General features: G+C 39.1%; 1 long non-coding RNA gene across 1 annotated transcript; it reads right to left on the bottom strand.

Moving 5' to 3' along the window:
* Positions 1 to 6,096: 6,096 nt before the first annotated feature.
* LOC141278441 (uncharacterized) lies at positions 6,097 to 13,518 on the bottom strand. The gene is made up of 3 exons (XR_012331193.1): positions 13,071 to 13,518; positions 10,206 to 10,272; positions 6,097 to 6,597 (listed from the first exon to the last, which is right to left on the bottom strand). It is a non-coding gene; the product is annotated as an uncharacterized lncRNA (long non-coding RNA).
* Positions 13,519 to 15,145: the final 1,627 nt, after the last annotated feature.

The following is a 15,145-nucleotide window of genomic DNA, read 5'->3' as shown; positions in this document are numbered from 1 at the left end:
TCACCTAAAGACATTTCCCAACCCCCTTTGCAGATAGGTGGGGCCATGTAAGTTCTGACCAAAAGTTTATAAATAGAAATAATGAGTTTGACTTTCAGTTTATGCCCTCAAGGAAAATGGCTCTGTCTTCCTTTGTCCTTTTCTCTTCTTTTTGCAGCTAGAACGTGCTTGTGATAATGAGAGTTGAATAGCATGACCATATCAGATCTGGATGGTTTATGATCAGAATGTTACAAGAGAGAGAAACGAATTTACCTTTTTAAACCACTTGTATCTGGGCCTTTGATTTGGCTGCTTAGCTAGTGTCCTAAGGAATAAAAATAGGTTTGCATGCACTCATGAATTTGAACTTGTAGTAACACCTGATTCACCTTCTTGTCTTTAACCAGGGAAATATTAGTTGCAAATGGAATTCCAGTTCGCTAGGCTTCCCAGACCCAATACTAGCAGGGATCTGCTTCCTTCTAGCCTCTTTGAGCCTTGGAAGATAAAAAAAGAACAAAACTTGCATCAATTACTTTAGGCTACAGGACAAGGCTACCAGGGATAGATTTCCCACATACCATAATAAACTACTGCCGTAATAAGTTTCATAATGATAAAATATTTAATTAATGTTTCTAAGCTCTTTCTTTATGTTTTCTTTCTCAATCCTAATAACATCCTATAAGGTATGTGCTATTATTATTCCTATTTTACAGGTGAGGAAACTAAAGTAGAGAGGTTAGTAACAGCTGGGATTAGAATCCAAGCAATCTATTTCTGTTTTGTAAATAAGTTCATCTGTATGGGGGAGAGATAAATCAGGAGCTTGGGTTTAACATACACACACTACTATATATAAGAGCAATAACCAATAAGGACCTCCTGTATAGCACAGGGAACTCTACTCAATATTCTCTGATAACCTATATGAGACAAGAATCTGAAAAAGAATGAATACATGTATATGTATAACTGAATCCCTTTGCTGTGCACCTGAAACTAACAGAACATGTTTATCGGTGAGTTAAAGGGGATGGGCATGGAAATACATAAGTTTTTGGTTTTATTTGTGTTAGGTTGACTTTAAGGGTCTTTTTACTTGGCTTTTGCTCCAAAGAGGTGGTGAACAGAATCAGAAGACCTCAATAAAAAATAGTTTTAAGTTGGGCTTCCCTGGTGGCGCAGTGGTTGAGAGTCCGCCTGCCAATGCAGGGGACAGGGGTTCGTGCCCCGGTCCGGGAAGATCCCACATGCTGCGGAGCGGCTGGGCCCGTGAGCCATGGCCGCTGAGCCTGCGCGTCCGGAGCCTGTGCTCCGCAACGGGAGAGGCCACAACAGTGAGAGGCCCGTGTACCACAAAAAAAAAAAAAAAAAATAGTTTTAAGTTTGGTTCTACCATTCCTCAGAAAGTAAATTATCCCTCTAATATGATTTTTCTCTTAGAGTTCAGATCTCCAGCCTCCTCGAAGGGGTGACCCCCACTGTGTGGCATTACTGACCAGTCCCAGTGCAGAGTGCCAGCTTAATCTACTCGGGGGAAAGTAAAAAGATGTATTAAATTGAATGGGCCAGTGGACCTTAAAGTGATGACCCAGTTTAGAATCAATGAGAACATCAGGAAAGGAGACAAAAAGTCATGAAAGAATTTAAGCAAAATACATGGAATTTGATTTAGCCTGGGAGAGGAAACATGGTTATTATTGCAAAAAGGTTGTAAAGAGTAGCTGAAAAAAATCCAAAGTTGAGAATAAGAGTATCCATTAAAAGCAAATGCCTTTCAATGCATGAAATCACTGAAATGTCAAATGTACATTAATTATCTAGGAACCACTCTGATGATGTCTTATTTGTTAATTCATTTGTCAGACAGCAACAGTTAGCAGCCCCAGAAGGAAGCCATCAGATGTGTAACAGACAGGAAGACTTGGCAGGCAGGAAGGGAGACTTTGGCCAAGCCAACACTAAACCACTTAAGGAAATGTAAAACTTCAGAACGTCCAGAATAAGTCCCGGAACTCAAGAGCTGGTAGACTTAGGCCCCTAGGACAAAAGTATATTTTTCACTTACATATGCATGAATATGTCTCTTTGGAAACTGACCTAATTTAATGCAGGTTTATATGCTTGACAGTTTTCTCTTCCTCACATAAAACCTTTCATTTAATAATAGGAAATGCTCTCTCTGGTTCTGGCTTGCAATATACTTCACCAAAAATTCTACAAACCCTTTTTTCCTTCTTATTCAACACATTATTTTAGCTATGAAGGCCCTTATCGAAACAAAATGCCCCTGCAAACGATGACTTAATTTCCCAAGTTGCTTGAGAAAGTAGATGGAGACTCGCAAATTTCAGGGGATAAACTTTGGACAGTTCAGGGTCAGGTTTGGTTATATGACTCCAGAGAGCTGACTTCGTTTTTCCCGGTCCTTAGAGGAACCCAGATATATCTGGCTATAATGTTGACCTGTAATATGGCCACGGCATAACCTCCTGCTTCATAGGAGGCCAAGAAATCTGAGTTCAGGAAGGCTCTGATTTGACCATCTTTAGTTAAAATAATGCTCCAGAAATGATTCTTAGTTAGTTGTCCTGAATATACCTTGTCCAACAGATAACAGCTGTTTAGATTGGGACTTGAGGGGACGTGCATTGTGTCTGCAGGTACCTGAGCTGTGTGACCCAGAAAGAGACATATGCTTTCTGGACAACTCTCTTAGCTCGAAAATGAGTGAGAATGACTTGCGAGTCACTAATGATACGCGGGAAATGAACTCTCTATCATTTAACAATTCAATGTCCTAAAAAGAGCAGGTCTTTGAAAAGGATCTGCTAATCCCCAAAGGGAAAATTAACATATGGATTGTCTGTTCATCTCCATGGGCACTCTTTCTCAAAGCCTTAAAACTATTCCTCCACATTTTTTTTGTTTGTTTTTTTAACATCTTTATTGGAGTACCATTGCTTTACAAGGTTGCGTTAGTTTCTGCAGTATAACACAGTGAATCAGCTAAACGTATACATATATCCCCATATCCTCTCCCTCTTGCGTCTCCCTCCCACCTCCGTTTCCCACCCCTGTAGGTGGTCACAAAGCTCCGGGCTGATCTCCCTGTGCTATGCAGCTCCACATTTGTTGAACTCTGTTTTATTCTTGTGCAAGATGTATTTAGTCTCCATTTTTTTTAATGATTCTTTTTTCCTACTATACACTTCATTTTGTTTTTCTTTAATAGCCTTCCGTTGGAAGTATCTCAACAGTTAATGAATTTTTTTGAACAAATGTTCTGGAAGTCCTTAGACCCATGCTGTCCAGTAGAACTGTCTGTGATGAGCGAAACTTTCTATGCTGCCCAATATAGTAGCCACTAGTCGTATGTAGCTATTGAGCATTCGAAGTTTGGCTGGTGCAAATGAGAACCTGAACTTTAATTTTAATTAACTTAAATTTAAATAACCACACGTGGCTAGTGAGTGGCTACCATCTTGGACGCTGTAGCCTGGAAGACCAGAAAACTTGCCAGCAGAAATTTAGCAAGTGTGAGTGACTGTTTATCTCACAGTTAGATTGAAAGAAGCTGTCCAAAGGGTTGAAATTGATATTAGGACTGGAGGTGTGTCCAAATGAGAAGGGGTTGTGGAGCTTAAAAGTATAATTTTTTGACCTAGCTTAATCAGGGTGTTTGGCAGAAAATATCTGTATTCATCAAAGAGGGGGAATTTATATGAAAGCTATAGGGAATCTTATAGAATCAAAGGAAAGCTGAGTAACCAGACCTAAGAAGGAAAGCATCCAGTGATGGTCCAGAGAAATGGGCAGGAGGAGAAAATGGACAGTCCCTTCTGGACTGTGCCATTGGGATGACACTCCTCCACCATGTTCCCTCCTGGAGATTTGTTCCCCAAATTCAAACTCAAGGTGTAGGTGGTCAGATTGGGCTGGTTTGTATCCCACAGCATTCCCTGTTTGGGGAAAGTCAGGTACTGTACCTAGACTGAGAGTGGGATCATTAACTGTCCTGAAAGAAAACTCCAGAAAAAGAGGGTGGGACAACCAATAACAGATATCAATTTTCATGAACTGGCAAGTGTAATACATATCATGTTCCATGGTTGCAGATTTGCTCCATGACAAAGACTTCTCCATTCTCTTGGCTTTCATACTTAGTATATTTTAATTCTAAATGTAAATATATATAGAGAGAGAGAGCATTTATCATGTTAGGTCCTTTGATATACACAATTTATTTAAGTCCTACAGAAAAGTTTTGAGGGAGGTATTAAATTTTTCCATTTTTCATGGGAAAACTTATTCTCAGCATTTTGAGTAATGTGTTTGATTTTAGAAAGAAAGAAGCATCCAGTCCATGCTCAAAGTTATTGTATATAAGGCCATTTTATGCAAAAGGCAGCACCACAGAATTAAATGTTCTTAGGCATGGATAAGATGACCTATTCACCTCCTTTATTTTACAGATGAGGACCCTGAGAGTCTAAAACTGCATTGTCCAGCAGCTATGAGACACATGTAGCTAGTGAGCACTTGAAATCGGGTTGATCTGAATGGAAACGTGTTGGAAGTGTAAAATACGTACTGAAATTTGCAGATTTAGAATGAAAAAGAAATGTAAAATATCTCATTAATAATCTGGAAATTGCATGTCTACATGATAAATTTTGTATATTTGGTTAAGTAAAGTAGGTTTAAAATTAACTTCACATATTCTTCTTAAAAAATGTTTAATGTGGCTACTAGAACATTCAAGAATACATATGTGGTTTGTATTTGTTGCCTGACTTGTAATTGATTGGCCAGCACTGGTCTAGAAGGTTAAACGACTTAAATGATTTGCTCAAGTGCTCACAGTTAGGCAGTGGCAAGGTTGGAATCAAGCCTAGTTTCCTGGGATCTTCCCCCGTTCTGCAATGCTGCAACTGTCCTTTATCTGGTTTGATCATTATTATTATCTTTTTTCTCTGTTGGTATTCCACACAACATCTTTCTGTCCCTTTTTAAAATGTTGTACCTCATAATTATGTAAATTTGCTTAAGTGTCAATTGTTATAATTAAGAAACCACAGTCCAGCAAAAAGCACTGGACAAAGAGGTATTATGTCAATCCATTCTTTTTTCAAATCAGATGAGATAGCATGCCTTTAAGGACCATAGAATTTGTTTGTTTGTTTGTTTGTTGTTTGTTTTCTAATTTATTTTATTGAAGTATAGTTGGTTTACAATGTTGTGTTAATTTCTGCCATACAGCAAAGTGATTCAGTTATAAATATATATACATTCATTTTTTCAGGTTCTTTTCCATTATGGTTTATCACAGGGTATTGAATATAGTTCCCTGTGCTATACAGTAGGACCTTGTTGTTTATACATTCTATATATAACAGTTTGCATCTGCACCCCAAACTCGCACTCCATCCTTCCTCCACCCCCTCCCCCTTGGCAACCACAAGTCTGTTCTCTATGTATAACTTGTTTTTTTTTGTTTGTTTGCGGTACACGGGCCTCTCACTGTTGCGGCCTCTCCCATTGCGGAGCACAGGCTCCGGACGCGCAGGCTCAGCGGCCATGGCCCACGGGCCCAGCCGCTCCGCGGCATGTGGGATCCTCCCGAACCAGGGCACGAACCCGTGTCCCCCGCATCGGCAGGCGGACTCTCAACCATTGCGCCACCACGGAAGCCCCCTGTATAACCTGTTTTTAAATGTCTTCCCGGGGAACATTAGATGTTGCCCCTTTCCACTCCTTTCCTTGGAGCCAGGGTTTAAGTGTAGCAGTGTCACAGCAGCTGTTCAGGTTTATATCTATTAATATTAATTTAAAAATCAACCTACTTCCTTTCCTCCCTCTCTTCCTCTGCATTACATACAGGAATCTTTAGAAGCAATTGCCTTTTCCTGCACAAGACAGCAGATGGGGTCCTACTTCACCTGTGACCAGCCTTCTTGGTGGCCTCTCACAATCTAAGAGCTGGCCATCCTGCTCCTTTGAGAAGAAAGAGACAGCAGCATGAAGTGATCAGGGAGGATTTAATGACTCCTCCAACCTGGAAAGAGGAACTCTCCATGTAGAGGGATAACAAAACAGAGAACTGGAGATTTCCCGGATTTAAATTCACTAACACAACTCTAGAGATGGTGAGAGATAAGGGACCATTTGGACAAGTTTTACTTGGCATGCCTCAATCCAGTTCTGCTTTCAGTGGATTGAGGGAACTGACTTACACATTTGTCATTATTTAGACAGGAATTTGAAGCTTATCTATATATTAAAAAACAGCTTATCTCACAGAGAATAATATTTTTTTAAATGTGATATACACCTTTGGGTAAATATTTAACCTTATATAATTAGGTTGTCAAAAAGACATGAAACTCTTCTGCAACTTATTGCTGCAAAGATAAAATCTCTAGACATGAATGTCCAGCCTTACTATCTGCCCAGAATCATCATAGGGAGTTGATTACATCTTCAGGCCACAGCAAAAGATAGGTACAGGTTTGAAGGGCATGTATCAATAGTGTCAGTTTCCACCTGAATCCAGTCAGCCAGGTCTTGTACATCTTTAGGTGCTCACTCTGTATAATTCTTAAGATAATCCTAAGAGGAAAAAAAATTCCAGTCAGTTCAATTTTTTTCATTATCATAAATAAACAAGAAGCATACAAGATCTTGAAGGGAAACAAAATTTTTCTTAAAACTAAGTTGTCTTGGAGCTTCTGTTTCTTCGTTTATAAAGAAGGAGTAATCACACAGTCTTTTGGAATTGATATAAAAATTAAATGAAGTAATAAATAGAGGTTTTTTTGGAAATTCATTTTTTTACTTTTATGGAAGTATACTTGACTTACAATGTTGTATTTAAATTCTGCTGCATTGCAAAGTGACTCAGTTATACATATATATACATCCTTTTTCATATTTTTTTCCACTATGGTTTATCACAGGATATTGAATATAGTTCCCTATGCTATACAGTAGGACCTTGTTGTTTATCCATTCTATATATAATAGTTTGCATCTGCTAATCCCAAACTCCTAATCTATCTCTCCCCCAGTCCCCCTCCCCCTTGGCAATGACCAGTATGTTCTGTATGTTTGTGAGTCTGTTTCTGTTTCATAGGTATGTTCATTTGCGTTGTATTTTAGATTCCATATATAAGTGATATCATATATTTGTCTTTCTCCTATCTGACTTACTTCGTTTAGTATGGTGATCTCTAGGTTCAGCCATGTTGCTGCAAATGGCATTATTTCATTCTTTGTTATGGCTGAGTAATATTCCATTGCATATATTACATATACCTCTTCTTTATCCATTCATCTGTCAAGGGACATTTAGGTTGTTTCCATATCTTTGCTATTGTGACTAGTGCTGCTATGCACATAGGGGTGCATGTATCTTTTCAAATTATAGTTTTGTCTGGATATATGCCCAGGAGTGGGTTTGCTGGATCATATGGTAGCTCTATGTTTAGTTTTTTGAGGAACCTCTATACTGTTCTCCATAGTGGCTGCACCAATTTACATTCCTACCAACAGTGTAGGAAGGTCCCCCTTTTCTCCTTGCCCACTCCAGCAACTTTTTTAAAACATTACTTGAAATAATGATACAGTATCACTAGATAAATGTTAACTTTTAACAAAATGTGTCCAATTCATCAATCCAAACTATTTCTTCTGTAAATCCTCTCTCCTGTTCATTACTGATGCTGAGAAGAAACTGGAGGTCCCAGGGAACAATGACTAATTGATAAATTTCATCATGCTAACTAGTATTTTTAAATTCATTTCTGCATTTGAAGGGATTTTTCAGAAAATGTTTCAACAATATATTTCTGAAATTTTAGTTGTGTAATGTTCATTGAGAATTTATGATGTGCCAGGCACTGTTCATGTTTCTCATATAATGCTTCCGACAACTTGGAGGTTATTTTTAATCTCTTTTTTAGATATAAACACACTGAAACTCAAAAGAGCAAAGTGTCTTCCAAGGCTGTGAAACTACTTAACACTAGAACTGAAAATCTAACATTTGCTATCTGCCTCAAAGTTCTGTCCAATTTCTTTTTACTATACAGAAGATGTTTCTCCAACTTCAAGTATACATAGTTGTATAATATGTATACAACACAGCAATGCCTTTAACACCTCCAGTATATTTAATTTGTTGTTATCCTCACTCTTTAACCTCTAATAAATATGAAGTAAATAATACTATTCATGCTATTTGCTAACAACATCTACTTTGTTCTGTACTCATTATTTCTAACATTGATAGAAGTGGAAGGAAAAATGAGAGAGAGAGAGAGAGAGAGAGAGAGAGAATCTCTTAGTATATTTATATCACTTGGCTCTCACCTCCTCAAACAAGGAACCTGTGCTTATAATGTAAAATACTGAGTATAAAGAAATGTTTCATAGTTAAACTTGACTGAAAAGTCAAGGTGCTTAGTCAAGCTGAATCTTTGATTCATAGAAAGTCAACAGGAAGCAAGGAGAAACATTTGGAACAGATACAGTGCAATCACCCACTTCCATTATAAGAGGAAGAGTAACCTCAAGGTTAAGCTTGTTTCAGGATGTATCGAGTTTTTTTATTGGGAGGCACATAAGCTAGTGAGCTTACACAAGACAACACCTGAACCAAGTAAATGTGTGAAAGCAAGTGTGATGTTTCTTCTAGCAAAAATATTTTAATATGGCCATCAAAGCTGAGACTGACAATTTAAGATCCAAGATCAAACCAATCAATGGGACCAGTGCTTTGAAGAAGACAGCGTTTACTTGCAACTAGAGTAGGATTTACTGAACTAATAGAAATAGCACTCTAATATTAATTACATTTGGAATTTTGTGGTCGTTCCTTCTTGTTTTGTGCTCTGTTTGGAATTCGTAATACAGATCTTTTTTTTTTTTTTTTTTTTTCGGTTCGTGAGCCTCTCACTGTTGTGGCCTCTCCCGTTGCGGAGCACAGGCTCTGGACGCACAGGCCCAGTGGCCATGGCTCACGGGCCCAGAGCCGCTCCATGGCATGTGGGATCCTCCCGGACCGGGGCACGAACCCGTGTCCCCTGCATCGGCAGGCGGACTCTCAACTACTGCACCACCAGGGAAGCCCCAGATCTTTTTAATGTTACGTTTCACAGATTATTTTTATCATTTAAAATATGAAAATTTATATTTAAAATACTGATAAGTAATTTCAAAGTGTATGTGTTGGTTTTCTTTAATTTGCTTTCTTTAAGCTGTCAGTGCAGAAACTCCTCTGTGTTACACCAAACAGGGGCATCATCTAGTTGATGCTGATCATAAGGAATAAAAAAATTAGAAAAATCTTCACAGTTTGCCTAAAACATCCATGATAGAGATACACTGAGAAAATCAGTTGGTTGTGGTGTCCATCTCTTACATGGTGTCAGGTTGAAACTCTAAGCTGAGGGAGAGTTACAACCAGAGAGAATGGGAGTGAAAAGGAAACTGAGCTGCACTCTAAACAGTCAGAAACATGTACCTTCCACCCCAGATGCAGCCCTGCCTGCCTTCCTGTCTCCTTGAGCAAATGTCCAGTCATGGCCACGAGTGGGTCAGAGGCAGTGCCTATCAGAGCAACAGATGTTCGCATGGCATTCATCTACATGGGGCATCTTGAGGCTCTGGTGGCTCCTACTAGGAGAAGCATAGGCATCTTTGTGTGAGTAATTTAAAATGTCCCTGACAGAAATCTCAGGGTAGAGTTCTATGGAGATCCATTCTTCTCTGACAAGGGGTGGCTGAAGGGGGGGCGAGAGAGTTTCAATAAATAATTTACATAAGTTCACGGGCATGACTCATTTGGGCACAAGCACACTTAAGTCAGTGGGGGACATCAGCGCTCATTGCCAAGACTGCATCTTTGCTGAGGTTGCATCATTTCAAATGTCTCCTCTCATTTTGATGTTTTTCCAATGACAATATTTTAGAACCTCTTTTCAGAGAACAGCCCCCGCAAGCATCGAAGCCACTTTCTAACATAAAGTGTTGTCTTTCTATGTGTTGCTGCCCCTCAAATCCCATCAGTGAAGTCTAGCAGGTCAAAACTCATGGTTCTTGACGCATTAGTTTTCTTCTTCCTGGTTTCCCTGCCATCCTACTAGCAGCTGGACCACACAGTTTTTGAGTTGGGGTTTTAATGGATACATCGCTAGCCATAAAGTAAGGCCACTTACCCATTCATCTGTGTCCACAAAAATCCTTGTTCAGATCTGCCTCTTGTAGCTCAATAAGACAGCCAATCTGTTCATTTCACATGATAAGAAAGGAAATCCAAATATAAGCTCTGGTGCTCAAGTTAATGGACCTTTGTCAAATTCTACCCTTACCAAACCTTGTTCCAGATCTGACAGAGTTTTGTTTCCTTTCTCCTTTTTTTTGAAATTTAGGTATAGTCGATTTACAATGTTGTGTAGTTTCAGGTGTACAGCAAAGTGACTTAGTTATATGTATATACAATACATATATATATATTCTTTTTTGTATTCTTTTCTGTTATAATTTATTACAAGATATTGAATATAGTTCCCTGTGCTATACAGTAGGACCTTGTTTATCTATTTTATATATAGTAGTTTGTATCTGCTAATCCTAAACTCCTAATTTATCCCTCCTCCCACCTTTCCCCTTTGGAAGCCATAAGTTTGTCTTCTATGTCCAAGAATCTGTTTCTGTTTTGTAAATCTGATCCTTTGTAACTTTCTCTTTCTTTTGGACTTCTTGTAGGACTGCAATTGAGCAATCAGTTTAATTGAAGCCAAGACAGATAGGAGGAATGGCTTGAGGAGCCTGGGGAAGTCCTAAAGAAAAGAGTTGCTCTCTAAAAATCTGAAAACGTCAAAGCAAGAAGATCATTAGGCCTTGCGCACATCCACAGACACCCCCAGGGTTTGAAGAGTCATAGGTAAAAGAGGAATCAGGTGTAAGTAGGAAGGCTTATTCGTATTTTGGGCCCTCTGGACCTATTGTAAATCTTAAAAATTTTGTTGTTAACCTGGCAATAAGTTAAAAAAAAAAAAATAAGAGCAAGAATGTTATCCCAATTTAGATTTTACAAACCGTCTCTCAACAGCATGAACGCCACTTCCAGACTTCTCAAAGCAACAGCCTCAATTCCTTCGAAGCAGACAGCCATGAAGGTACTTTTTCCAATATCACATACACCCAACTTGTAGGAAATTTGCAAGGTATTTACCTTTGTGAGAAATTTAAGAATTTCGAAGGTAAAAAACATGTGTTGGCTGAAATCAACAAGTCCATCGCCATATGCCCCTCAAACATCTTGAGCATGTTGAAGCTTAATTCCTAACACTACTCAATTTTCAGGTTCAATATTTTTTTGAGGTGATGCCATAGTTATGCATTACTAAATTTCACAGTTTTCTTGTTCATGACCTTCAAACCAGATAATCCAAAACCCAGGGAACCTCAGTTCCAACCGTCAGTCAGGCAGATAGATTTTGGAAATTTCAAGCTGCAGTTTCAACCCTTCATATCTCTTCACCAAAAATGAAACACTTCTCTAACCCTGCCTCTCTGGATAAATTTTAGAAATTTCCACCCTGGATACCTTGACTTTTCTATGTTCCTGCCAGGCTCTTTGAGCAACAGAGAAGGGCAAAGAGAATTTCAATGATCTGGGAAGATTGAAAGACTACATCATTTAGTTCTAAAGGTGTGCTCAACAGGTCTGTGATGATCTATGCTATCTGGTTTCTGGTGTCTTCCTCCTGAATGTATCACTGTCTCTAATCAGAGCCCAGGTGAACTCTAAGGGATTCAGCTCTCTCTCTCTTTGCTGAGAATAATGTATGGGGTCATCTACTTTGAGATTCAGAGGGAGATTGTTGTCTGTGCACAAATGAGGAGTAGCCAGGTGTGCCACTCAATACAGAAGATTATTCTTATTGATCTATCTCAGAGAAAGAAAACTTGTGTTCTTGGAGGTCAGAAGAAACACTGGTTCCATTTAATCATGGAAGTGAAATGCACTCACGCACACCTGTCCTCATAACAGATCCACTGCCTTGGAAAATCTAAACATACCAAAATTGGGGTGGGGGAGGGATAAATTAGGAGCTTGGGATGAACATACACACACTACTATATATAAAATAGATAATCAACGAGGACCTGCTGTATAGCACAGGGTACTCTACTCAATATTCTGTAATAGTCTAAATGGGAAAAGAATCTGAAAAAGAATGAATATATGTATAACTGAATCACTATGTTATACACCTGAAACTAATACAACATTGTAAATCAACTACACTCCAATAAATTTTTTTTTAAAAAAATAAACACACAAAATTGATCCTCCCTATGGCTACAGTGTTAGTGGGGGTATGTGGAGGAACAGGGAAGGAGAGGAAAACCAACAATAAATCTTAAAAAGACGTTAAACTTTAATACACTGAGTTCCAGAATTCACGTGTGGAGAAAGAGCTCTTACATTTAGAATGAGTGGTTTTATTTCTAGGTTTGCCTTTCATCCTCACACCCACGATAAGGTAGTTGAAAAGAAGCAGAGCTATTATTTTCTTCTCTTATGGCGGTAGCTTAGAAAGGTCAAATTGCAGCAGGCCTTCCATTTGTTCAGTCTGCTCCAAGTATCTTCAAGTCCTTTAGAAAATGTTATCTGATCCTTCTTTTCTCTTATCCCCAAATCCCTACCTCCTGGTAAAACATTAAAAGACACCCAGATGGAGAAACTGAGTCAAGTACTAATAATACCTAAATACATAGCACCTCCCGTTCAGGCTGCCATTGGGCAATCAGTCATGTACCCCTATGTACCTTTACACATTCTTCTGTTGATCTTTAAACTTGGAAGTTCATTTGCTATCTTTTTTCTTTCTCACTTGTCTTTCATATATTATAATGCATGTAATTATTGAATATGCAATCTTCTCTTATTGTTATTTCCTTCCTATCCTGATCCCCCCCAAAAAAGCTTTCCACACGGACCTTCATTGATCTTTCTCTGAGTCTACAGTCAGACTTTTTGAAGTGGTAATGACAGAATATTTAATACTTACTCACTGTCTGATAATCTTCGCTTTTCATCTCTCCTTAGCATCCAGAAGTCTGAATTCTTTCTTCGCCACACCATTCAAACTGCTCTTACAAAGGTAACCACTGACCTCCTAACTCCTTAGACATCAGACTTACCCATGGAAGGCTGGGTGTCATTTTGATGTTCACACCTTCGAAAATGTTTCTCCTCCTTTTTGAAACTATGATAACACTTGCATTTGACTTTCCTTTGAAATTTTTCTTCAAACTTTGTATATTTTCTTCTCTGCTGATTTTGGTTCCTTATCTAGATTCCTCTCTTTGCTTTCAGATTTTCTCCTATTTTTACACTCTAAGGAGTCACATGCCGTTAGCCCCTCTCTTGAGATCCAGACTTACACTGGAAATTGCCTGTTTCACACTTACTTCACACTTACCGTCTCCAAAATCTAACTCCCCAAATTCTCTGTAAACCTGCCACTGCTTATGCATTTCCTTCCACAGTTAAAGGCAAAGTTCTTTGGCAAAGTTCTTTGGCCAGTTGTTTATACAATTCTTAGGGTCGTGTATAAATTCCTTTTCTCTTTCCTAATCTTTACACACAATGCCTCATAGAGCTTCTATGTCTGTAACATCCATCACCCAGTGCTTTATCACCTCTTCCCTGGATCTGGATTATTAAAAAAAGTTTTCTAATTTATTTCAGTGTTACTCTTCTCCTCCCAGCTATTAACTTTATGCTGCTTCCAGAGACATGGCTGCTATATGTATAATTCATACAAAAAACCCGCCACCCATTACAAGCACCATTTACATGGCAGACATCATAGATTTTTACATTTTTTGTTTGTTGTTTGCCTTTTTCTTTTTTTAATTAATTTTTATTGGAGTATAGTTGCCTTACGATGTTGTGTTAGTTTCTGCTGTGCAGCTATATATACACATATATCCCCTCCTTTTGTGGATTTCCTTCCCATTTAGGTCACAACAGAGCATTGAGTAGAGTTCCCTGTGCTATACAATACATTCTCATTAGTTATCTATTTTATACATAGTAGTGTATATATGTCAATCCCAAAGAGTTTTACATTTTATTATGGCGATTTCCAGCAGATGACAAAGTGCTCTGTTGTAACAGAATCAATATAATTGATAATGTGTCCAATGTATGGAAGGAAAGTGATTTAAGAAAGGAATGTCGGGGCTTCCCTGGTGGCGCAGTGGTTGAGAGTCCGCCTGCCGATGCAGGGGACACGTGTTCGTGCCCCGGTCTGGGAGGATCCCACGTGCCGCGGAGCGGCTGGGCCCGTGAGCCATGGCCGCTGAGCCTGCGCATCCAGAGCCTGTGCTCCGCAACGGGAGAGGCCACAGCAGTGAGAGGCCCGCGTACCGCAAAAAAAAAAAAAAAAAGAAACAGAAAGGAATGTCTTTTACAACTTGTACACAGGGGCCACATGAAATAGTTGGCACTGAAAAAGTTAACTGTCAAACGTAAAATAGATAGCTAGTGGGAAGCAGCAACATAGCACAGGGAGATCAGCTCGGTGCTTTGTGACCGCCTGGAGGGGTGGGATAGGGAGGGTGGGAGGGAGGGAGATGCAAGAGGGAGGAGATATGGGAACACATGTATATGTATAACTGATTCACTTTGTTATAAAGCAGAAATTAACACACCATTGTAAAGCAATTATACTCCAATAAAGATGTAAAAAAAAAAAGTTAACTCTCTAGAACATAGATTGAATTGCAGTTTCTCTGGTTAAGTCTTAAATTCCTGCCACTTGTAGGACAGCCTAAACTCTAAACACTCTGGCCCAACTGTATCCAAGTATATCTTTCATATTCACTTTGTGCATCAGCCCCACTGTGAAGGTTTGTTGTCAGAACTTTGTCTGTTTTATCTACTTGGATTCTCTCCATCTCCTCCCATCTCTTCTTTATCTGCTTATCAAAATGTAAATCAAGGAGTTCCCCAGTAGCGCAGTGGTTAAGAATCTCCCTGCCAATGCAGGGGACACGGGTTCGAGCCCTGGTCCAGGAAGATCCCACATACCCCAGAGCAACTAAGCCCTTGTGCCACAACTGCTGAGCCTGTGCT

This window comes from Tursiops truncatus, chromosome 4, assembly GCF_011762595.2.
Source record: "Tursiops truncatus isolate mTurTru1 chromosome 4, mTurTru1.mat.Y, whole genome shotgun sequence".
Taxonomy (NCBI): domain Eukaryota; kingdom Metazoa; phylum Chordata; class Mammalia; order Artiodactyla; family Delphinidae; genus Tursiops; species Tursiops truncatus.
This window is presented reverse-complemented; position numbering and strand designations above follow the sequence as displayed.